The following is a 27,063-nucleotide window of genomic DNA, read 5'->3' as shown; positions in this document are numbered from 1 at the left end:
AGGAACGCGGCCGGGGCCGATCCAATCTTCCCTCTTGAACCGTCGTGCCGTATCGTCCTCGACTTTATTTCTATCTCCCTCCTCTCTCCGCCGCGGTCTATCGGCGTACCCGTCTATTAGTCTTTTTTTTTATCGCTAAATCGATCGATGGGGTCTAAAGGAGAAGTAAAAAAATATTTTTATCCTTTTTTTAATCTGTTTTAAATAACTAATCAATTTTAATTTATGTATGGTCGTCTTTTATTAACAACGGAAATCCAATATTAAATGCGAAGCGTAGAGCACCTTTTTATATTGAAGTAATTACTGATGAAATTACGGTAATTAATGTAATGCTATAAATTGTTATATTACTGTTTATTTTTCTGCGAAAGGATTTGATGCCGTTATAAATTTAATTGTGTAATCTTTTCCTATGAAATAACGAGATAATAAAAAGTAAGTTTTATAAATACAAATTTCAATTTATGCGAAGAAACGGAAATAGAGAGAGAGAGAAAGAGAAAAGTAGGTAATAAATGTGCATTTCTTTTAGAGTCTTTTATTCCTGTTTACGAATAGAGATCTCTCAGTCGCGCAACTGTTGCCATATACGCGATTAACAGGCCGCGGTTCTTTGTAAGTGGGATTACATCGCGATTTCATTCGATAAGTTTGTTTAATGGACGATCAACAGGAATCTCGTTGCCCGCGGAGTTCCATCTCCGGGGCGAAACTTTTTAATTAAAAGAACAAGAACGCCGCGGGATATCTTCCGCGAGAAGTGGAGAAGTTCGCGGGAATATTCAGATATTCAAGCCGCTGTAATACACTCTCTCAGGTGAATTTATTTACGGAATACAAAAGCGTGGAAGCAACATCGCGATTCGTCGTAAACGCGGACAAACATTCGCAATTTATGCGTTCGTTAGCGAAGATCCGTTGCGAAGACCGCGCGCGGCGGTTACGGGCTTAACTTATCGCGCGAACAATATATCGCGCTTTCATAAAAGTATCACGCTATTACAAAGCGATTATAAACAAGAATTCCGCGGCAATAATTACTATCGCTGCTTTTTTTTTTACTCCCCTGCAGCTCGCACAGTTACAATTGCAGTAAGCGGCGCAATAAAAAATAAAACAGTCGGAACTCTCGCGCTCTGATCCCGCTAACGTTAACGATTGTTAACAGTGAGTAAAATTTCGCGCGATTTTGAACGCACAAATTCTGTTTGTCTTGGATGTTTGCGTTTATTTTGCCAATTACACCGGATAGTGCGTGTATTATCGTATCAACGACATTCGAGTGCCTCGAGTCGGGGCGGAAACAAATCGATAACGAATCTCACGCCTGAAATAAACGTACCCGCGGTGCTATGGCTGTAACGGGCAACTAATTTGCGTTCGAGCCGCGGAGTAATTAACGCCGGCCACCGGCCGCGGCATTCTCTCTTGACGCCGATAAATTCGATGATGTTTTATCACTCCGCGCTTGCAGCCGCGACAAATTTGCAAATTTATCGTCCCGATGCAGAATAAATTGTTTCTTTTTCGTTTTGCTCGAGGATTATATCGTGTCTTTTCATCGCGTCAAAATGGTCTTTAAATAATTCTACGAATCTGTAGTCAGTTTTCCGCCGGCTGTTTCAACGGTCGCGCGTGTTTAATGGCTTAGAAACGCGTAGCCATTGACTGTATGCACTTTTCACTTTTAACAAATATTGCTCGGAAGAAAAAAATTGCAGAAATCTATCACCTTTTTTGACGCAGCTTTGGGGATTACGTTACTTTGCACAAAGTTGCGCGTTGTGAAATCGCGGGTGAATGAGACCGCAATTAAATTATTTCCATTCAGATTCGTCTTTTTTCACATGGTGCTTCGCGCCGACAACGGCGATAACGAGGTCGGCGCGTAGTTGCGCGTGTATGCAAGCCATTAAGTATTACCTAACTGCATGGGCGTGCGAGAGTCGGGAATACAGAAAGCGGCAGATGCGAGGTCGAGTGATGTCATGCGTTCGATGTTCTCCAAGTTCGTGGACAATGAGTACGCGCGCGCACACGTGCACCGTGTAATGCATTGACAACCTTTGTTTTAGAAATATAACGCTTTTTCACGGTCGAGGAAATGTTATTAATACTCACATCTAATACACGAACAATTAATTATTGAGTGAGAAACGCGGAGCGTGTAACGCGCGGACTCGACGCGTTTATCATAGAATTGTATATTCGTGAAACTCGCGGAATTGAACGGTCTCGTTGTTAAATCCACGTCCGCTCGTAAAATTTTTTTTATCTTCCTCGGAAGTTTAGAATTTATCGGAAACGCGCGATCGTCTCGCAAGAGTACGCGTGGATATTCGGCCGCGAATCAGACGGAGCGATCGTAAATTCTGGCGGGTACCTGTGGATCCTCTAGTGGAACCAATTAGCGGAGCCTCCCGCCTATTCCGTTCGTTCGTGCGATTCGTTATCGTGGAGCCGAGATACGCGCAAAGTCCCGCTAAAGAGCGAAACGCGACCGACGACTAATTCAGAGACGACTGAATGCCGTTTCTCCAAGGGAGTTTCTCAAAGAGACAGCGTCGCTGTTACCGGCAGGCGAATTAATTAGCGAGCCGGGAAACCTTGACCGGCTCTTTTCGGCGACGATGACGACGACGACGACGTCGACGACAGCTGCGGTGAAACGACGTAACTGCGAATCGTTAATTGCTGAAAGAACCGGAACGTCCCACGTCGCGAATGAATACGCGTGTAAGTAGCTTAAATGGCTCCGCTTCTATGTACAAACTGTGCTTTCTCCCATCGTAAAAGTCGCCCGCTTCTCCATTCAAGAGAAAATCGCTGCCTGGCGAACCAAGTCTCGCGTAAGTACTTCACGGCGCTTGGAAATTCTAAATGTAATATCTGTTATCGATTTGTCGATGAATCCAATATCCGCGCGCTAAAATATTTAGACGGACAAGCTTCCAACTTCATTCCGCCGAACTTAATTACAACGCAGACGATTTTGATTTTCGATATTGGCGCGCAGTCGTAAGACTGCTAATAAGTTCGCGAATAAGCGGGTCGATGTTTTCGCGCTGAACTTTAGTAATTAATCGAGCGCGGCGAAAGAACGGGCCGGGAAAGTAGGTGGCTAAAAGCGGCCGCGGACCGTTTTACTCCCCCGAACTCCGTCCGTCCATCCATTTCTCACTGCGCCGACCTCCCCCAGCGCAGTATTTCATCTCACTTTCTCGTTACTTCCGCTTATCCACCGCCGCGCGTTCTCGCACGTTAAATTACGTTCGCATGTCCCGGCGAAATTCAACAAGACACAAAAAGAGAGCTTGTAACTGCAAAAATTAAAGATCTCTGAAACGACCAATTTTTCTAAGCGGCCTTAATTCATTCGGAAAGAGGGGGGAGCGCACGGGGGAGAATGGCAGTACTCTTAATATTCACTTTGCGCGTCATACAAATGTTCGGGTATAAAAATGGCCGAATTCCATTTTCCACCGGTTGTCGCCCCCGTCCGTTTCTTTTTCAGCGATTTTTCGACGTCGCGCGAGAATTTAGAAATGTCGTTGTCGTCGTCGTCGAAACGGCGAAGATTCGCCGCAGGCCGTATTCGCGCGTGTCTGACTCAGCGGGAGCGCGAGTTCCGAGGACATTTAAATTTATCTGCGGATAGCGTCGCGAACGACTCGAGTGAAGAAAATAACAGGAAAACAAATCGAGCGTATTGCGACGACGCGCGCGGGAGGGAAAAAGAGCGAGAGAGAGTGAGAGAGAGAGAGAGAGAGAGAGAGGGAGAGGGAGAGAGAGAGCGACTTCTTCACTTCTTGCCGCAGCGCGGCTACGTCGAGTTTGTCATCTTTTTAGAGCGCTCGTGCGCTTAATTGAATCACTCGACGTGATCTAATTTCCTTGAACGACGATCTGAGTCACGATCGCAACGTGTGTACCGTCGTTTCGTGTAATTGCGATGAGGAAACCGTGCGCTCGCCAGCTTGCAAATAACAGCCCGGCTCTCAAACAGTCAATATTTGAGGTCGATTGAATAATTAATAATCATAATTTATTCTCTCTCTCTCTCTCGTGTACTTGAAATAAAAATGCTATTTGAAAGTGTTTAGGATAAATAAACGAATAAGATATAAAACAATAATTTCAAAAAATTACTTTTTATTCAAAAAGACTTTACAAAATGAACACTTGAAAAAAAAAAATGAAAAATATTCGTTCCATCTAATTGCGATTGGTTTGCTGAAGAATTCTATTGTCGCGGCAATTTGTAAGCGATCCATCGACGTTCTTCCAACAGATTTACCTAAGAATCGCGTGGAACGTAATCCGATCGACTATTTATGCCGTAATGACCGGTCGCGGAAAGTAACGATGTTTGCTGAAAGAGCGTACTTATTTGCTCCTATTACAGCTTCGAACGATATTTCCAGCGCACGCGGTCCGTTTTTGTAATAAGATTTATCGGACGGCGGGCAGCGCCGTGGATGTATCTCGCGCGGTCTGGTTTTGGTTAATAACACGGCATGTCGGGACGCAGGCAGTTACAAATTGCGAGCGGAGCCAGCGCGGCGAGGCGAGGAGCGTGCGAACTCGCGCGAACAATGGGAGCAACGATGCCCGAGCAGGCGATTGTGTGCCGGGCGCTTTGGAAAAATGTAAACGGAACACGTTTGCTCGGTTTGGAGAGTTCAAATACACGGTAACAGACTGACGCTGACAAGTTTGCAATCGATAATCCTATAAATCCGCTTGCCTCCTCATTCGAGCGCAAATAAATCGATGCGCCGCCGCCGCCGCCGCCGCCACGTTCCAGTCTTTTCACTAATCACCGGCTCCTCGCTGCGCGCGAAATTATTTCCACCGTTCATTTGGTGTCAGTTGGTCGAAACTTTATTGCGTCGGGAGAGCTTTCGATGCGTAGAATATTTGTTAAAAAAAAAAAAAAAAAAAAAAAAAAAAACTCATATATTATCGCTTTTGAGTTTATCACTGGATCAAATTGAATGAAAAGATTAATATCGCCATTTAGCCGACAGCTTCGAACAATATGAGAATAATATTCCTTGACCGGTCGTTCACTGGTGCGTTTACCTCGCCCGTGTTCCTTCGCGGAAGGCGCGAGGGGTCCAAGAACGATTGATGCGGGCTCAATTAAGGTAATAGCGCGCTCGCGCGCGAGTCATCGTCTAATTAATACTCTCCTTCGTAGTCGTCCGACCGATTCTTATCGCTTGGAGGATGTCGGTGACAAAAAGAGGAGTCGGGGAGGCGCCGCGGAATTTCTCGATTCCTATCGAGCCGGACGGGCTATTAAGTCGTTCCGCATCGGCGTGCGGAAGAGGAGCATCCGCGTGTGATAAAAGCTGTAACGGCGGGATTACGAAGTTGACGTCGGCGGTGCTGCTCGGCCCGTCTTTAATAGCTTCATTCGATCGCGAAGGGCCCGACGGGTAATTGATGGCCCTTCATTGTGTCCCGCCGCGCGAAAGCGGCACCCGGCAAACGCGGCAATAAGGGTCCGCGCGGTGTCCTTTTCTTTCCCTCCCTCTCCTTCTCTCTCTCTCTCTCCCTCTCTGCCTCTCTTCTCAGGGTGGGAAATTACCCTCTCGCGTGTTATTAATGGTTTCGTAAGCGCCATCCTGGCAATAAGCAGCCGGCAAGCCGAATTCCTGGCACGTACACATTCCGCTCGGGTGTATTATGTTTCTTCGCCACGCGTCGCCGAGCCTCGGCAGCGCCTTCGACAAATGCCCGTATAGCAATTAAACGCGACGCGTTCAGACGCCGCTGAGCATCGTTTACCTTCCGAGTCTCGGGATCTTGATGGCGGTGCGCCGAATAATCGGCATGTAAGATAATCGAGGTGTCGCTCGTCATTAATCTCAGATAAGCACGAGTGCCGATTATTTATTTTTTTTTTCCGCATCGGAATCGTCACTGCGTCGAAACTCGTTGTAATTTCACGTGGAATGAAATTCAGCGATTAGAAATATTCGATGTCCGCGATATTATCACTCGCGATAAAAAACAGGACAGGAGAGCGAGAACCGTGGTTCAATGTCCCACCTTTGTCATTCCGCGCGTCGGCGTATATCCCCGCGTACGCTCGTAAAGATCGATGCGATTTTCGTTCACGGCGGAGCTTATCGCGGCTTCTACACCGATCATCTGTTTTTCCCAACAAGCGTCCCGACGCCCACCCTTCGGAAGCGGACGAAGATAAAGCGCCTCGACATAAATAATTTATCTCGAAGGTGGTTTCGCGGCGCGGCACGACGGCAACGCGACGATGTTGGGCGGTGTGCGTTGCATTAAATATGAAATCCAATATAAACTTTTCGAACGACATAAACCCCGAGCATCCACCTGGCTACCGTCGTCGCTTTCCTTTTTTTTCTTTTTTTTTTTTTTAACGTTAAGTAGTCGATTAAAATTTATTAATCAGAAATTCCGGAGAACCAGGAAGTATTTTAATTTCGTTTAGGGGAGGAAAATTTGTTATGTCTGACGCGCGATTGAATAAATTATGAGACGCGCGGCGCTCGCGAGTTGACGAGCGTTAAATTCATTTTCTCTCGCTTTCTTTTTTCCAGGATGCAGAAACAAAGTCGGCGCTGCTCGGAGGTGGAGGTTGCGCTTATGCGCCCTGTAAGCACAGCTGGCTAATAGCCTCGGAGCCCGTCCCCGACACCCTGCAGCCACACCAGGTAAGAGTCATTCATCCACCTTGTACACGCGCCTTGTCGCACAGGCCGAGAGGCTGCCGTTTGCTTCTCGTGTTTTGCGGCACGAAATCCCAGTATCGCCGTCGCATTCCCGCGAGCGTGAAAATGTCCGTGTACGCCTTCTGCACGCGAGGCAGTAATTATACCCGCTAATCCTCTCGTCCGAGAGATATTAAGCAGTTCTTCGAAGTGCGGTGACCGTGACGAAACAGTCGTTTCGATGCTTCTGAATGCAAAGCGTTTACTCGCTATTCACTTTGTTAATTTATTCGACATTATGGATGCTCCATCAGATAATAACTTTAAAGATAGATTTGAAAACTATTTTTAATCTGTTTTTCTGAAATTTCAACAAAGAGCAAAATAACTATTTATTCCCGTTGCTGTGATGTTACGAAAGAAATTTCGAAAGTGTCACCTGGCTATTGTCGCGCGATAATGGAGAGAATACAAATAGACTCGTTTACATTAGAATTTCGTTTGGTTAGTAGTATGCACACTTTTCTTCAGCTTTTACGATTCGACTGCGCCACTCGTGAATACGTGATAAAACGAGCGCGCTACGACAATTTCCAGCTACTGAATTAATTAATTCGAGATATAAAAAATTCGCGTTAAATGTAAAAATAGACTTTTTTAATTCCACAATAATGTGATTTCGAAATAGCTTTATTTATTAGCATTTCTAGTTCTTCAGAATAAATTTGCGTGTCTAAAAATGCTTATTAATTAAAATTTATTTCAGCATAAAAAAACGCTTTTTTTTACGACGCTTTATACTCATCGTTACGTTTTAACGAGGGAGGCCGCGAAAATACCGAAGCGATAGTAAAATATAAATAAGAAAAGAGGAAAAAAAATACAGTGTCGAAACGGAGGCTCAGCGTCGTTTGTGAGCACAGCCGCGGTACATCTCGAAACTATCACGCGCACGTTGAAAGTCGGGCGCGTAAATTGCATAATGCAAATCAGCGTCGTTCCGGCCGAAAGCTCCGCGGGGGAAAAGGATCCATCAAAATTCATGGTCGCAGTCGGTAGATAGCAAAGCTTTCTCGCGTAAGCGCAACGACCGCTTCTTCCAACTGTATTTTTCGGCGAGCTGCAACCTGGATCGCCGCGCCGGGAATTTCCGGGCATTCAATGGACGGGCGGCACTTGGCGCAACTCCGTGTATTTTCTCCGGGGAGCGGACGACAAAGTTTTATCCGTCGTCGTCGAGCAGGCGTATGCACGCGTTCGGAGGCGCCATTTTTCTCGATGCCAACCCCCAACCCCTCCTTCCCACCTCGCCGTCGTATGGGAAAGCGCAGCAGGCGAGATGCATTTATTCGCGTTTCATCGTTTCTCCTTCATTGCGCCGTTACGGAGACCGGAAGTGCTCCATTTCTCTCGCGTACGTTTCACTCGTCCGCGAACAAATAATACTCATATTTGTGAACACGTTAAATAAATCTCGCTCCATGTTGATTCGCGAATTGTCGAGTAATCGATAGATGAATCCGCTGCGTGCGCCGCGACCACCAAATATATAATCCGCCGTAATTCGATGTAATTTAGCTGGCGAAATTTGTTTCGCTTGTGCAGTCGGTAATTTTCTGTACGCTTCTACGCTCGATGCAAAGCGAGGATGAGCGTATTTTATGTAAAGCAAATAAACAGGTTTATTATTGTTACCGGAAAATGTGAAAGACAATATACGTCAGATTGCAAGTGTATATTTCTCTAACGATCCACCGTCGATTCGGCGTTTAATTAAAATTTCCTCAATTCGGGAAATTGAATAATCTATTTCGGAAATAAATTTGACTCGAAACCGCAAACAGCAGAATTCGTCGGAGTTTTGCACGTCTCGTTGAAATTTCCGCGTCGCAAATTTGCCATTCTCTGACAAACTATCCCGGCGCTTTCCTTTGTTGGCTAAGGACCTTGTCGGGACTTCCGGAATTCTGCCAATGAAGGGCCGCCAAGTCTTCGTGCGTTGCGGGTGGGCGCGGCGCGTTCCTTCCCATTTTCTCAGCACGAAATTACTCGGGAAATTCTGGCAATAAGTCGACGGGATTGCGAATCGACGGATTCTTTTCCATAGCGACACCAAGCGGGCGCACGTGCTCGAATAAATTACTTTTTCAAAATATTTAAAGCGAGATATCTCCGCGGGAATATTACTTCGAGTTTCTTGCCAATTAAGATTGTTGAATAACGAAACGAGGGGCGCGAAAGTTTTTCGATATTGGATACGCGAGAAGAAACACGTGTTAGATAGTATAAAACTCGCATTGCAATATTGCGTTCGGTAATCGCGCGCGAATGTCGGGAAGTATCTCATTTCGCCACAAATCCCCGATAAACATGCTCGCTGGGCGCGCGAGTCGACGGTATCGCGTATCGAGCGACCTTAGGATTTCGTGCGTAAGCCGCGTTTCGTGGGTGAGAAAGCCTGACCGAGAGGGAAAGAAAGAGAGAGAGAGAGAGAGAGAGAGAGAGAGAGACAGCAAAGTCGGAACGAGCGATTCTACTTTGCATGAATATTCAATATCGGGAGCCGGCGTGATTTCGCAAGCCGCCTGCTCTTTATCGAAACTTTCGCGCCGCCCGACACCGTCACGGATAACCGTCCGTGAAAGGAATTTTTTTTCTCGCGATCTCGCCGCGTCGAGAAAATCGATATGTTTATTCTGCACTCTCTTGTTGCTTATTCACTTACTATTTGCTTACTATTCCGCGCGGTTTGTGTTTACTTTTATTTGTTTATTACTCATGTTGTTTGCTTCGTCGTGAATCACATATCAATTCCATGCGCGAAATTGATAAACTTTCCCTTTTTTCCTCTGTTGTTATGAAATTTTCAAACGCAGTAATATATCGCGAAAGGAACTTTTTTTTTCCGCTATTTCATTACGCCGAACATGCGGACATATTTGTCACTGATTGATTTACTACTTGCTTATAATTTATTGTTGTGTTGCGCGCTCGTTTCACCGTGAAATATATATTAATATTTCGCGTGTTAAATTGATAACTGTAATTTTTCTTCCGCTCCCGCGGTAAAATTCTCGTTACGTGCGTAGAATTAATCGAATCGCTAACGAGCCGTCGACCGTCGGTTTTTAAAGTTGCACGAATCTATTCAAGTCGATCGGGGCGGACTGCAAACTGTCATTCCAGTTGTTTCGCGACGCTTCATTATTCACGATTTTCTCGTTATTCCTCTCTTCTCTTCTCTCGCTTTATCTCCGTTCTTTGAAAAATACACCGCGTTTCTTTCGTCGGTCCACGTATGCTGATTAAAAATTCGCGACACTAAATTAAGCGATGATGAAACATCGTGCCGGGTCGTTTGTTTAACTGCTTTTTACGTACCGCTGTAATGCAATTATTTACTAGACACTGTAGTGAGAATTCAGGCTCTTACATAACATTTTTTATGTTTCCGATGTACTTTATTTTTATGAACGTGAAATGTTAATCTCTCCGTATTTTCAAAAATTAACATTTCGCACACCCTTTAAATAAGCTCAATAATCGGTTCCGAAATATCAACGTTAAGGTAAGCAAATTTGTAATAATTAATTAGGTCAACTGTTACGTAATAATAACAATATTGCGGTAATAAAATAAGGTTCTGATAAACATATTTGTTTTTCCGATGTTGTTTTCGACATTAAACTGAAAAAAAAAGAGAGAATATTTGGACTCGCTCTTGTCTACGAAGCTCATAGTTTTGCTTACTCTCGCTGCAGCATAGTTTCTGTGCAGTTTACGCAAAAGCGAAAATTCGGCGGAATAATTCTCCGGGAATTTCAATCGCGTATTTGCGCGGGAGGGGGGAGGGAAGGAGGGAGTCGGAGCGGACGTGTCAGCTGCAGCGGCCGTCGTCGCTTTTATGTCCACGTTTGCGGAGGTTGTGCAATGGAAATTCGGACCCGCTGTCGATCGCCCGCAGCAGCTAGGCCGGAGTTTATCCACACGCGCGCTCACGCTCGCGCCCGCCGGCCGATATTAGCAACAACAATCGGCGATAACCGCGTCGATAAACGCGCCCGTTGAACGACGTGCGGTCGACACGGCGTAACGAAACGCGCTCTCGATGAAACAATGTGAGACAAGCGGGAGAGCTCTTTTTTTTTCTCTCTCTCTTTCTCACTCTCCATCATCTCTCCAATCCCCTTTGATAACGCATGCGTGACCACTTCCTGCGCTTTGATAAACGAGATGTATGTTCCGAGGGATATTCGATTCTTTTTCTCCATACGATTAGTTTCATAAACATTAGGCAAAGTCGATTGATTTCAGAGTTTTTTCAGTACGATTTTGTACTTTTTTTTTTGTTAAAGACAAAGTCAGAAGGAGATAAAAAATTAAGTCCCTAGATAATTTGAAGGAATATTTTTGAGAAACGATCTACGGGAAAGATCTACGATCTTATAAAGATATTTTACTGCGAGTATCAAAAGGTTAATTAATGGTCGTTCAACCGTAATTCGGCGATGAATCGATGAGCGGGGACGATAACTCTCGTGCCGATCGGCGGGCACAGGTGGTCCATCGTGGTTAGGTGTGGCTGCGGGTTCGTTGTTGTATCGATGATGTATTTGCGTGAATACGGGTCGTACTGTACATGTTCACAGATGGGGTGTAATTATTTACGTCACTGGAACCGTAAATCGCCGTCACTCGCCAGCGGCCAGCGATCGGATTATAAACGCTGAACTCACGGCTCAGTCATGAATTTTTTTCACCGTCGCGCTATTAAATTTATTTCACCCGCCCGAAATACGCAGCGGAAGATGACGTACGCGCGCACGCCGACGGATCGCCGCCACGTTTTGTTATTTATCGCAAAATTCGGGCGACAAGTAGAGATATACGCGCTGCGCCGGAAAATGTGGTTAAATGCGTGATTTATTCAGACTGAGTTTATTATCTTTCGCGCACGCGGTGTATTTTTGCACTTTCTAAATATTTATATAAGTACGGTAATATTTCGCGTTAAGCAGTAAACGTGGCATTTATACCGCGCGAGATATTCTCGAGAAGTTGCATGTTTTTTGGTAATCATAAATACTTTCTCCTCTATAATTCTATTACTTTACACGCGTATAGCCGTAAAAATAATGGATTTAGTAACCTTTCGCGTTTGCTGTAAATCCAAATAATCAGAGAAAACAACAAAAAGAATGCCGTTTGTTTCACTTGGACGGCGCGCCGAGAGGGAAGAGATTTACTCGTACATTTTACGTCTTAAAAAAAAGCGAAAAAAAAAAAACGTGGACAACATTTATTTACGAGCGTCGATTGTGACGAAGCGGCCTGATGGCCCGTAAATCCATCCGCCGAGTAATAACGAGCCGACTGCGACTGCAAGCGACCTGGCGCTCTCGTTCGCGTATCCTCCGCTCGCTCGCTCTTCTCTCGACCCACCTCGTTCGTCGGGCACACCACCGGGACGTGTAATCGATCGTCGTCGTTTTCATTCGGCCCCGTGACAACGTCCGCGTTGCAATCGACGTATTATCTCGACGCGTTCGCCCCGCAATCGTTCGTTTCGCGTCGAAGGATGTGGCGTATACAAATGGAGAATTTTTCTTCAATTCCCGTTTGCGAGACTGAATCAGGCTAGATTTTCGAAATTCGAACGACTTTATAAATGGAGTAAAATATCGAGAAATTGAGAAAGAATCGAGCGTTTCAAATCCTGTCTAAAGCAGGCGTCTTCTATGCTACAAGAATCATTTATAATATTAATGTAATAATTAAGCGTTGCGCACAGTTTTTTGTATTATTACTTTGCCAGAGCACTTTTACTTTTTTCTCTACGAGAATGTCTTGATAATTCATAAATATTTACAGATCTCTTCGGTACAGAACAAGCTTTCATTAACAATTTATATTTTCTATTTCTTCCGCGAAAAACATGCGCTTACTGCTCATTGCTTGTTTATGAGCTGTAATTCAGCTCTTGCACTATCGTCGAGGAAGGAATCCGAGAAATTTTCTCGTGATAAACACTATTGACGCTTTAACGTTTTCTTTACGTGCCGTGAGCGGCGAAACTCGTAATTATACAAGCAGCCGGCAGCCGAATTTCGGCGTTCCGCGTGAAAACGCGCGAGTCACGCGCGGAGACATAACTTTCGCGGAGAGGAGTAACCGGCGGGCGACCGTACATATAAATTCAAATGACTCGTTGCACCGTAAAACGGCGCGTGAATATTCATCGGACCCGACCCGGATTACTGTTCCCTTCGTCCCTCCAGACACGTGTCTGCGACTACACCGGCTACACGAGACGAAAGAGGAACGGGGTTGGGGACGAAAGTTCGTGTACACCGCGATATTTCAAAAGGAGGAATTTCGGAAACGCTGGAATTTTCTCAAATTGTTAGAATTGTCGTATGACATGAAATGTCACGCGTTTCCCATCACGAATACCTATCTTCTTTTTTCTTTAATATTAAGACATTTTTAAGATATCGCTAGATTTTTACTTCTCGCGCACCTTCGGAAATTTATTTGTGAAAATAATTCAATTGTTGTAAAATGTTCCTCTTCTATTTAAGTTGAAATATTATTGCAAGGCGAAATATGATTGCGACGTGAATCGCTTCTCGAGTCACGTCTTGATAAGTAATTATTAGCATTCGTATAGATGAAAAGTGGCTGCACAGCTGAATTGCATCGACCTGAGAGGATTTAACGTTATGATCCTTGGGATTAAATCGCGCTTTCGCTAATCTATTAGATATCTGATATCTTTGTGGATGTGCAACGACGATCGGTATCGTGATTTCATCTCGTAAAAAAGTATTTTGTTTTTTAAATTTTTTAGAAAAAGTAAGGAAAATTATAGAATATTACATTTAAAAAAATAGCTTATAAGTTAAATTTTATTCGCAAGAGTCTTAATATTCCACTTGGGAAGAATATTAATGTAAGAAAAATAGATATTAATCTATTATGAATATTAATCTATTTATAGAATTTAATATCTAGGATATGATATACTGAAAACACACACTTTTCTCATTTCAAGTGTTTTCATCTTTCTACATTTATTCCGTTTTAATCAAAATGAGAATTATTCTTCAATCAACGTTAAAACTTTTTATTTTAAGGATCGCAAATTACATTTTTTTATTAACATACATGCTGTTTGTTTAAGAATATATCACTTGCAAGTTATTAATATAAAAATATTCAGATATAATGAAGAAATAGAAAAACCGGACGGAACATTCTTGCGACGTGCGTCAAGATTTCTCGTGAAATCTTAGAAGAAAGGGGTGTAACTGCATGTGCCTCACACTAACACGGGAATACAATGTTTCCGATTGGTTTGTGTAGGTGTTGAGCCAGAAATGCGGCGAATCCGCGTTAACATGACCGCATATCGTCGTACTATACTGCGGCGAAGTGCCGTTCTCGCAGCGAAACCGGTTTCGCCCGGCACGGCGAGTTCGCGAGCGCTCGTTTGCGTTTGCGATAAGCGCGCGTCTCTTCAGCTAGCAAACGCGTACGAACGCTGTTATCACTGTCGCTATTAATTTGCGGAAGATTAGTGGCCGGCGAATACGTGACACTCCGGCGATCATTGGCGCGATGATCGCATCACTGCTAATCATTCTGCGACATTTAACCCGAATGCGCCCATCTCGTGGTGTTAACAAAGTAGAATAATAATTAATTATTAATAGAATAGATTGGTAATATAAATAGTATTGGATAGCGATACATTTGTTTGTAAAGTGACACATTATTGATCAAATGTAAAAGTAAACGTTTGCGAAGAATTGAAAGTTATTTGCTGAAAAAAAAGAAAACATGCCAAAAATTGAATTTAAAAATGTAAACCATATGAATTTAATTTGTGGTACGATAAATGGTAAAAATAACGAGGTATTTTCACTGCGATGTTTAAATATAGCTACTTTACGATCCGCATTCCTCGAAAAGCTGAGATAAAATTTAAAATAAAAAAAATTTTGTTGCGCGAAGGTGATTTATTTAGTAGTAGAGGGAAAGCGATGGCTGTAATAAATCTGAACGAATCTCGAGACTGAATCTGTAAGCGAGCGTATGCAAATAAAGTTCTCAGCTTTTCTGGCGAGCGTGTTAAAAATCTCGGGGCACTTTTCTTCGCTCGCTTCGAAACGATGATCTTCGAAATCGAATCGACACGCGGAGTCTTGCAATCTGAAAAGTTTTCAACCCGTCGACCCTTTCGCCTCCGTCTACCGTAACGATGCCGAGAGACTTGGCTGCACTTTGCCGCACACCGAGAAACCATTCTGCGGAAGCGAGAACAACGAGTCGAAAGAGAAACGAGACGAGAAGCGTAGACTGAGGGAAAATTGATAAGAAACGCGATATCGTTAATGGCAATGTACTATTAACTGTTTTCCAGACGTATCGGGAAACCAATTGGGGCAGAAAGGTCGGGAAGGGCGAAGCGCAAAGTTTTTAACGACGTCGAGATCGCATCCTCCGAATGCTTCGGGCGCAATCGCTCTTTTCGCGAGCGATCGAGCTGTCGAAGTTTTGCAAATGCACTTGAGTAAATAGATAGACTCGCGCGTAGCCCGCTCTCCGGCAGAAGTTACGTGAAATACCTTATTAATTTTAATTGACTTTATCGTCGCAGCAGCATGTCGAGCGCGCCCGACATGCCGAGATCCGCTGAGACGGGAGACGGGAGTTCCGCAGTTTCCCCCCGTCTAAGCGACGATAACAGTTTAACAATTCGCCGAGTAGCAAAGAGATGAATGAGATTGCGCGCTGATAAATATTTCATCGGGTCCGGGAAGTGCGAGATCTTCTCCTTTCACTACGGCGACGTAAGTCCGAGAATTTCGAGTGGCGATGCAGCACGATTGAGAATCAACGACGACAATCGGGATCAATTTGCAGTTCGTGACATTAATTTCCATCCGAGCCGATGTTGGGGCCGCGCGAGCGCGCGGGAATCGGTTAGCAAAGCGCGCGTGTCGTGCCTGACGATTGATCGGGAAATCCGAGCGCAAACTCCGAGAGCGTGCAATACACTTCGCCGTCTTGTTTTCCCACGGAGCAAGACGATACGGGGAGGCAAAAGGATCGCGCAGTCCAAGCGTCCCTGGAGCGCGTGCATGGGAAGAAACTTTCCGGAACTCTCCGCGAGTTTATCGAAACTCTCCGCCGTTCCCGTTTTTAATGAATACTCCGCGAGCGAAATATTCCGCTCCGCGCTTTGTTTGTCCCAGCGACGAGACGGGCGTTTTGTTTTAATCATCGCGAACCACTTTGACGCTTTACGGGATAACGGGACTTTTGATTCTCCGAATTGCCGACTGACGAGTCGACGACAGGCTCCGCGGTCTCTTGAAAACTCGCAAAGTTCGATAATTTTACGTTCGGTTTCGTCGCAGTCTTTTTCAATTATGAGTCGCGACGAAATTGAAATATCGACAAAAAACAATTTTCTCGGCTGAATTCGAGCGAAAATAATTTCCAGCGCAACATATACGCGCATTAAAAAGCTGTATGTGAGAAATGATAAATTAAACAGTAGATAAATTAATATCAGAATTTTCCGAATAACTTTTTTCACGTAAATCCGATTACAAATTGATGGTTCCATACTTTCCGGATATTTATTTTGAACGCCGAGGAACATCTGTTCGAAAATCTATTTATCAATATCAACGGTAATCGCGCTTAACGGCGAACGTGCATTAAAATAATAATACTTTATTATATTTTATAATCGCGGGCAACCGATTGCTGATTGACCCCTGCGGTTACGAGGATTAACGTGATTCAATCACCATCGGTGAAGATAGCGGGCGCGCAGGACACGGCGCCGTTATCTCGATCGATCGGCCGACCCGCGATTAGATCGCAGCCATGGGGATCGCCGTGGTGCATAAACGATCCTCTCCCATTTGTGCCGATGCTCTCCGGAGTGGAATTATTGGGATTCTCCGCTACCGGAGTGTAAGTTCGTGCAAGTAACTGCAGGAAAACCCCAAGGATCTTCGCGCTGACTGCATGTAGTACAGCAGTTCAATTAGTTCCTCCTCTTCGGCAGCTCTTGCCCTCCTGGCCTGGCCAACTTTCTTCCTCGCAGGATTTCCTCTCACATAACGCAGTCGTTTCTATTTCCCTCTCATATTAACTTCAACGCTTCTGTATATAGCAAGCGCAGCGAGACTTCCCTTGAATCCACCGCAGCTTTCCAAGTTTTGTATTTAAGATATTACGCAGCACTGACGATTTGTCAACGGCGACATTGTTGTACAAAGCGCGAGAATATTGAAATCTATCGAAATATCCGCTTTAAGATATATTCTATATATTCGAGTATTGTCGTAAAAATAGATTCTAAAAATTCAGTTTGAAACTTCGCGATTGATCAATGATAATAAAACGAGACTGGAAGACGAGTGGATTCTTTTTATTCTCTTCTCTCTACGCCGCGAAATATTCTCGTCTAGTGTCGTCGCTCGAAAACTCGTCTTTCGATTCTGCGCGATCCGGTCATAAACTCCCCGGTGCCCTATTATCGAACAACACGAAGTTTCCTGAGCGAACTTTATAAGCGGAGTCATTCCGGGTAACGAATTTCCATGGCTTCCTCTTATTCTTTCTCACCCCTCGCCTTTGATCCCCGTCCATTCTCCATTCCGCCCTTTTGCAGAGCTTCCGCTCTTTTGAACGTTTACAATTTTATTCTCGCTGATTCGACAATCGGGCACGATCCTCCTTTTTTAAATATTTAAAAAGCCTTTGTCGACGTAGCTTATGTTTCTCAAAATTAGCTTATGAATTAATTATTGCATTCTTAAAAACAGCTGGTCGATTTCGCACGTTTATTTCTTGAAAAAGACATTGTTTGTAGTTGATAAATTTTATCGATTAAAAGATAGTAAAACACTGATTAGAATGTTCTTGAAGGAAATTATCAATTAGCTCTTGAAAAATACTTCCCGTGCTGATAACTGTTTGTGATATCTAAAATGTGGACAAATATTTGAAATTGATATATCTCGCGGTAATTAGAGGCGAAGTTAGAACCGCAATTAAAAGCATCGCCCGAAGATCCGCCGCAATTCCTTACCGGCCACGGCGGCGGCGGCCGCGAGGCTATCGCCGACGGAGTTTCCCCGCGAGATTTAATTATACACAGGCACAGGTGAGGCAATCGTCGGCTAATGATGTTTACGAGCTTTCATCGAAGTTGCGAAGCACGAAGACGGGAGTAGTCGCGGTCTGATTTAAGGCTTTACGCAGTAGTTTTGATTTAATCCTATCTCTCCCGCGTGGATTCTCTCACTGCTTGGCGACGGTTTTAATTCTATCAATACGAATATAATTCGAATCAGGTTAGATTTTGCTGGAATAAGAGTACTTTTTGGCTTAAATAAATATTTCTAATTTTTTAACAATTTTCGTTGCTAATAAAAACTTGTCGGATTTTGCTCCGGCATCGATAAGCAGAATATTCATCAGCTTGTCAACATTATCGTTCTTGATTGATTGTGAAATAATTTAGTTTCTGAAGAAGCACAAGTGTGAAATGCGAATATTAGGGAAGGGTTGCATTCAAGTGTTGAATGGTGCTGGCATACATTCGCCTATTTACATACAACAATTTTGATGAAATAAGAAATTGCCGAGAGATACGTTGGACCTTAGGGCGCGTTTTCCGGGTTTATGCCTGCTACGTACCTTCTGAAGCAGATCTAAAGCATCGTCTCTCTCCGCAGTGGCGAGCTTCTTTCGTCGAAAAGTGGCAGTCAAAGGGAGAAGAAACGGCCGGTTTCAACGGCTGACGCGGGACAAGCGGGTGTTTAATATTTAAACACCGCACGACACCGCTCCTAAATATTTATATCGCTAGCACTCTCCTCTGCACGCGCACCTCGTGCCCTCGCATTCCCATGGTTGTTTGTGGCTTGGTAACGAAATTGCCAGCTCGAAACCCCACCTCCTTTCTTCATCGTGCCTCAGCTGCCTCTTCCTTTCTCTCTCTCTCTCTCTCTTTGTTCGCGGATTTGTTTATTTTGGCAAGGACATTCTCCTTTTCTCCGACTTCTCGTTTGTGAAAACGTAATACGCTTTCGTTCCAACATAATATCCTTTTCACAAACAAGTAACATTCGGATTTCACGCGATATTACAATTCTATTTTGTGCACCTCTTGTGAATTTAGCCGCCGACTTGTTGGACAACTGTAGATGTAGATCCGTGCGAGAGAAGGTAATTTCGAAATTAAATTGGGATACACGAGTCGTATATTTACGCATACACGATGATTATCCAAAAGAAGCGTAAGTGATGACTATTCCCAATTCCGATCGAAACCAGTTTCGAAACGGTTACGCGCCCGAAGAACGGTTGAGCAACGCACATTCCTATATCTCGGCTGAAATAACTGTTCTTACGGCAAGAAAAGTCGATGCGTCATGCGAGTTATCGCGTAACTCTTATCGATCGACACGTGGCTTCCTTTATGAGAGATTAACTCAACTGCTTATAAATTATTTCTGTTAATTATTTTTTTTGTCATTACAATATATGCTTTAATCCGCGGCGGTATTAAATTCGAATTAATCTGCATTTATAGCCGTTAAATTTATAACGGCCGCGGGCGATCGGCGCTCATTAAACGCGATGCTTATCCGCATATTTTTCGGATAATCTTATGCTCACACGCGGTGCTTTTGTTACTAATACATTGATTAATGTTACATCGGCTTTACATCGGTGACTTGCGAAAGTGACACCATTTCGCCCCATTTTTACGCAATTAAGTCCGTGGTTTTATGCCTCATTCTTCCTTCCCCCTACTTCCTCTTCGCATGTCTTAATCAAGAGAGCGCAGGGAGAAATTGCATCTTATTTCGCGAGCGTGTTAATAACGCGAACAGTGATCGCGTGCAAAGTTAATGATCGTGACCGCGCGCGCGGGTTCATGATCGCCGCCCGCAACCCGCCCACCCGCCCGTCCGTCCGCCCGGCGATCATGATTATCGACGTATCCGCGTATTAACTTTCACGAACCGTAGCCGACACGCTCTCGTAATTAATCGGCTCGCAACAATTACGGCTGAAAAATAATGCATCATGCAGATGCGCGGCTACAGCCGAGGATGTTTCGCGCGAATAGACCGTAGGCGTATGAGTGGCGGTCGGTAAAGGATAATCCCGTTCGCGGGAAATTGCAAAGTGATTTTATTTTAAGACCTTCTATCCCGTTTAGATTAGGAGCGATCACATTGTGCAAGCGCCATCTGGTCAGTCGCGGGCATCGTTCCCGCGAAGAATTCACGCTTCCGCGGTTAACGCGGCGCCCTCCATTCTCTATCGCTATTGTTTTTTAATATCTATGCGCGAGTTAATTCGACTACGTGTTACGATCCTATCCGCGCGACAATAAAAGCACTACACATGTTTATGGTTTACGTGTAATGAACGCAGGATATGTGCGCGGAATTATACCTTCGTAAAGTTTTAACCCCATAATACTAAAATGCTTATTGCACATAAATTTTACGCACACCATTTTTATAATAATATATATTACGCTAATCTTTCAGGGATGTTCTCCTTTTTGCATCTTCGTTTGTATCGTATTCATTTTGATGTCGAATTTAACATAATTCTGATTTTGTGTTTTGCGTTGAATTATTATTTTTAAACGTAAATTAATCGAAAAGCAAATAATGGCAATAAAATCATATAAATAATAAATAAGCAAATTGAGAATCCAATGTGCATTAGTACATATTTACATTACAAGTTGATGAATTTTCTATTATACGTAAAATGTATGGAATTTGTAATATGTTGAGTAAAATATGACATTTATCGCGTTTTGTGGAAACCAGCGGGTCGATTTTCAAATTAGAATTGCGCGCAAAAGATGAAATATTCTCTTTTTCTCTAGTATCGGAAATTCCGACGGAGAGTGCCAGTTCCATATTGTATAGTACACATGCTAATTAGAGCACTCTGAAAGATTTGGCGTTTAACGTCTGTTCGCTTCTACGCGCTGCCAATATAGCATAAGCGTCGAGGCCGATACTCAACGTGATACATACGTGTGTGTGACAGCTTTCGCTCGTTATAATTTAATCGGATAATAGGAATCTCAGATAATCCGCATGCCACGGTGAGAGAGAGGGAGATAAATGCACATGGCAGTGTGCACATTGATTAGAAGCGATTACGTCGTTCGCCGACGATATTCTGAATTTCTGTCAAGGGAATCCCGGATTTCCCTCTTTGTCTCCCCATATCTCTCGATCGCATCCTAATAATACCGCAACAAACAAACGTCATCTAGGGAGCGGCAGCAATATTTTCAGCTTTTGTATTGTGTATTATCCAGATACGTGGATGGACATACATTGTCCGCGGAAAAATATTTGTCTTTTCATGAATATCACGGCGTGCGGCATTGAATAAAATTTATATCAGCGTAGCAGGTTAATATAATAAAAATGGAGAATAATAAAATGGAGATGTCCATTTGTGAAAGGACGTTCGGAGCTGTAAAATCTGAAAATGTCACTGCTTAATTTTACACGATTGCTGCCCTTTAAAGGACAATGGTTAAAGCAACGTAGAGGTCAATATATATTACATTGTCTTTTTGTTACAAGAAAAAAATATATATATATTATGTGATGTTTAAAATTATAATGTTTAAATATTTTATTCGCGAACATTCGACATAATTATAGTGAGCAATTATTTCGTGGATTGTAATATTTTGTCTGAAACATACGTCTGGAACAGAGGTTCCGATCGCAAATGACAATTACAAATTGACTAATTGCGAAATTTAATTTGCATTGTGTTTGCATGTTTGCCGACTTCTCGTGGCGTATGCTTTCTCGATCGACCTCAATTTTCCTACGACAGGTTTACCGGGGATCTGAGTCCCCGGTCGATAAATTTGATATGCACGCGTCAACGACGCCGACGATGTCGACTCAACTCATCGCCGATGTATACATGTATCGATCGTATTATCGTAACGAGCCCCGCGGTCACGAAGTTCCGATAATCCGGTAAAGTCACATATTTCCGATCGGAGGATCGAAGGTGCGATCCAGCGGTCTCCGTACGTATCGCGCCGATCGCGCGTTGGTATGTTGATTATGTTTCACTTCCAACTAGTGCGCAGGCAGTCCTTGTATCGATTCTGTTATTTTGGTGGTTGTAAAATTTCGTGTGACATGAAATTGATTGGTATACCATGTCTCATATTCTCGACAAATTATGCTTACGTATGTTTAATTGCATTGCAATTTATCCAGAAGTAGTGCTCATCTAGTTTTCATGTATAATATTGTTTATTATTTACTGAATTATATTAAACAATTTTACATTTGCTCTCTCAATTATGTATTTCGAAATTTGTTGTGTTTGGCATTTGATTAATCATAGATAAATGGCCAATAATTTACAATTTCTATATATCGGATTGTAATACCAATTTTATATTACATTGCGTTATTGCTTGTGGGTTATTGTTTGCAATCTTTTTGTAATATTTTTTTTTTGTAAATCGTACAATCATATCTCGAGCAAAAACTTCCGTTGAATGAGAAAATCGACAAACAATTTTTTTGCGTTGGTTTAGTTGCGAAAGATTATTGCGAAAGCTTCACTTTGAATAAATTCGACGTTTAACGCGATTCGTATTTTGAAGTTTTTCAGTTATATGTATATTTTTTTTATTATATTGGTATTCATTTCTATCAAAAATTATTTTTATGATTTTTACCGTTTTGTGAGTTTTATAAATTTTTTAAAACGCACAGTACATTGTTTTTTTTTTCCGAATTCTATATGAATTATTTAATTTATGATGCTCGTGTGACTGGCAAGATTTATAAAAAATTAACTAGCCGAATGTTTATACAAAATTTCCTATGAATTAATTCTCACTTATTATACATACATTTAAATACTGGAATAATTAATTAAGCCTGGGATTTACATTTCAAAACATTTACTCACTTAGCTAAGTTACTATAAATAATTGCCGCGCGTCAATTTAATAATAATGCCCGTTGCAGTTCAGCGGAACGACACATGAGATTTTAAGGATTGCGCAATTAACACGCCGCCTAATTATTAATATTGCAAAAGTCGCGTTAAATACAATTGTCGCGCGCGTCACCTCGCTGTTTTCATTTTCCGTCTCTATTTAATTCGATATTAAACGCGTAATGCGCTTAGAATTGGGTTTCATACTTTAATAGATTTATTAATATGCGGATATTACGCCGAGAGAGAGAGAGAGAAAGAGAGAGAGAATCGGGATATGTCGCGCACAACATGGCCAGTTCATAATTCATCCGTTTACGGTAACACGCGAAAAATACGTCATTAATCCTCAATTAGGTCGTTGATAAATCAGTCGCGCGTCGCGCACCGCGGTACTTAACCCTCAGCGCCGAATGCATTAATCTGCCGGCGAATTAACAAGATCATCCTCGCTCGGGCGTAAATCCGTGAGCACCCGTTGCACGAGGCGCTCCATATCGGTTGTATAATGCATACTCATATACATATGCAACGTACATTGGGTGTCCCAAAGCTATTGCCGTAGCAGCACTGCCGTACAGTTTGCTTGACCAATTTAGAATCGACTTGATACTGCGATGTAGCGACATTAAACACTTTAATATGAATTATTACTCTTATGTTAATATTATGCTGGAATATTTTACATCGGTTTTTACGTAAAGTTGGCTCTCATTTGCGAAATTATTCGCAATATTTTCCCAGAGATTCCTCCAATTAACTTCAAGCGCGCTCTTCACTTTGCGAAACGTCTGAGTTTTGTTTCATCTCGGCACTCGATGTTAAAAATTAAGAGATCGCGACGAAAGGAAGTGACGTATGCTCGATGAAATGTAAATTTGTTGAGGTAAGGTTGACTCGAATTACGATTACGTAGAGTTCGTAGACAGGCGGAATGGTGACGACGGTGTTCTGGGACAACCTGTACATTATATCTCGGCGCTGCTGTCTGTGCGCGCTCGAACCTCGAGTAATTACGTTACTCGGCGAATTAATTAGCCGGCAGGCGACGGTTATCAATAGCTGCTGGAAGGGTACCGCGCGCGGTTAAGCAAATATCGATCGGCAGCGCGATCGACGCCGTTCATTCGCACCGCGCCGAGGCGACAAGCGCTTAACGATCGTCAATTGACGATCAGCGCCGGTCCCGCTTATCCGCACATTATTATTCCATTATCCCGCTTTTTTGTCACACTTGTATCCGCGAATTTATCGCAGCTTTCTCGGTGCACTTTCCTTCTTGCAATCCTGGTAATTGCGATATCGCTCAATTAATCATTAATCAATTGGAAAGTGGAAAACGCGAAGTTTGCTTTTGCACTCTTCACTTCCTACATTTTTTTTTTTTCATGGCGAGCGCCAATGTCAACACCGAGGAAAGCTGTCAATTACGCGAAAAGTTTAATATTAATTTTTATGAAGAGTCTTGCGTCGGAAATTACATACGAATGCGGTCGTAATTAAAGTGTCTGCTGACGTCGGTCGGAAACTCGGACGGAAACGCCTTCTTCTTCTCGCGATGCCGAGAAACAAAGAGCGTTTCAGCAGCGCGAGGAGGCAGAAGGCGGACAACATCGATCCTTGCCATTCTCGTTTCGGGGATAAGGCCGTCTACCAGTCTACCTCGTCCCGCAGGAATCGTGCGCGGCGGCGCTCCTCTGTGGCATTCGCCATAGGCGTCACTCACCGCCATTGTGCTGAAAGTGCACTAATCAAATGCAAATCGGAATTACATAATCCGTATAATGTAGAATTCTGCCGCGCTCTCGGATCCTCGGAGATCCCGCTTATTCGATTTTCCCGTTTCATTAATTCGAGATCAAAATGTTACGTGTTTACGCGAAGACTTTGGGCAATTGAGAAATTGATTTCGGATAAGTATCTTTATATTAAATCGAGCAATTTCGAGCGCCGACGAAATTAACAGCAAAAGCGGCGAATTAAATAGATAATTGGTGAACGCGCTTCTCTAACGAATCACCCTATATATGGTTATGTAAATATAAGTCTTCCGGCGATTTCTGCGGATTTTATCTTCTCTTTTCCTTGCTAGACCACCGCGAGGATATCGAGATCTCTTAAATGTGTTTCCTCAGCAATTCCCGGTGCAAGTTTTACCGAACTTTCGTAGCGCGGCGAGCGCGCACAACCTTGGGCAATCGCTGAACAATAGGATTCTTTGTGCGATGGCGAAAGATACGGTCCAAGTTCCTAGCCGAGATTACGCAAAGCGTTTGCACCCGATAACAGGTGGCTCGAAAGTATCGCAAATAAAATAGCACCGCCGCGAAAATCCGGATATCCGCCGATCGAACTATTCAGCCGTGTCTAATTTGGAATGACACACGCTCGTAACTCGTTTGACTGGAACTATTTGGGACACGTTCGGATTTAGTATTCTCGGTCAAAAGTGGCGTGAAAAACGACAAATAAGTTAAATCATTTAGTAATTCATATTCTCTGTTGCAATGTACGTTACATAAAAGTTAATGTATTTTTTTGTCGTTATATCATGTATGAGAATTACACGAGGTCGTAGCGAGGTCACCGCTTTGCTACAACGTGGATTTCTTATAATTTAATGTTATAAAATTAAATTTACCGTACTGTTATACTGTAATAATTAAATTTTTTACATAGCAGATTTTTGCTACACAGCGTGACGCGAAAATTCGTTTTATATTTTATTGTTAGCATTATAAAATTGTATTTTATATAATTATTAAAATTTATTAATTTATTGGAACAAAATGTTGAAATTTAGAAAACAAAAACTTGAATAAAATACATATATTGCAAAGTTTAGCGATTAATATTGATGAAAAAAAGTTTCAACGCTTTCATAAATATAATTTAAAAAATTACAGCTTACAATATTTTGCTACGGAATTTTTGTTATTTAACGAGTCGGCGCCTTTGTTGGGAATATACCGGGACTCGCGTACGTCCGCTTGTAAATGTGAAAGACGGAGCTATCCGACCGTGGTCTGTGCTTTTTCCTTCGCGTAGAAGGAGAAGATAAACCCATAATACGTTCCTGGAAACGACCAACGTCGTCGTACGCCTCTCGCACGGTTCCGTGCGCGCGAAAATACGGTAACGGCGGCTGAAGCCGGATATCGCCATTGGCATTACTGCAGTATACTGCACGCCGGCGAACCGTTCATGCGAAATTTTCAACCGTTCAAGCAACAGTGAAATAATATTTGCAAAATAACATGATCCTTCACATCTCGCTTAACCGGAACGTAGATCGCACAATTAGCATTATACAAATCCTTTGTTATGTTAAAACCTTAAGTCGTTATGTCGCACATATAAAGCACATGTAGAACGATAAATTTCCTGTTTAAATCTGAAACAAAAATGTTTAAAATTGTGACGCCAATAGTTTCTGATTCGCAAAGATTTTGAAATAAAATACTTTTGATGAATTAAGCTTCAGAGCTGCAGAGGTAATAATTTTATACTTAAAGTCAATATTATTTTAATAATATTTTTATCTCACATTTAGTATTTAATAAATATTCATTATTAGAAATTTCTCGAAATTTTTTCGTAAAAGTTTTTACTTCAGATTTAAATAAGGAATCCGCTCGATGTTATTTCCTTAATATTTCACATTGAAGAAATACATTCTTTTTTGTTCCGTCGATTAAAATTTATAAAGAATAAATTTATCTCTCAGAAAGGACGAACTGTCGTCATGGAGATCGTATTGCGGGACTAAAAAAAGCCACTCTATTAAGGAATCCAATCGACGCAACTTTGGACTTTCGAGTAAAGTTCAAGGATCTTATGCGTATGATCGACGACCGTGGGCATCAGAGAGCGTTATTATATTGAGAAAGAGAGAGAGAGAGACAGAGAGCGAAAGGGGCCTCGAAAAGAGGGGACAAGAGAAATTTTTCGGCCTGCGTTTGCGTGCGTCTGCACGCGTATAGAAACGATAGATAGGCAGGGCTTGGGTTGGCTCCCGTGGAACTGTATAATTAGATTAGGTACAAGGTGCATTAGCATGTCATGCATATTCCATGAAACACAGAAGGGGTGAGCGCCGGCGAGGTGAGAATCATATTGCATTCGGTGGCCACAGCGCGCGCAACCCGCTTTTCCACCTACTGAAGATTTTCACCCTCGCTGATTTGGCAGCAGTGATGCGTTCTTTCTTCTGTTCTTTCTTTTAGGTTTTCACATACTTTTAATATTCATTTAACATGCATTTATTGTTACCGCACGCTAGCTTTGATTCCTTTTGTGT

The 27,063-nt window shown here is 42.8% G+C and overlaps 1 protein-coding gene across 6 annotated transcripts in view; it reads left to right on the top strand.

Moving 5' to 3' along the window:
• The window catches only part of LOC105677561 (platelet binding protein GspB), a 176,133-nt gene that overhangs the window by 106,965 nt on the left and 42,105 nt on the right, over window positions 1–27,063 (top strand). For all 6 annotated transcript variants that reach the window (XR_010888727.1, XM_067350365.1, XM_067350362.1 and 3 more), the window contains one exon: window positions 6,591–6,704. The gene's annotated coding sequence lies outside the window, so the exon portion shown is untranslated. The remainder of the gene's footprint in view (window positions 1–6,590; window positions 6,705–27,063) is intronic.

The sequence above is a fragment of the Linepithema humile genome, chromosome 2 (genome assembly GCF_040581485.1).
Source record: "Linepithema humile isolate Giens D197 chromosome 2, Lhum_UNIL_v1.0, whole genome shotgun sequence".
Lineage (NCBI taxonomy): Eukaryota > Metazoa > Arthropoda > Insecta > Hymenoptera > Formicidae > Linepithema > Linepithema humile.
The sequence above is the reverse complement of the archived record's forward strand: the minus strand, read 5'-3'. Positions and strand labels throughout refer to the sequence as shown.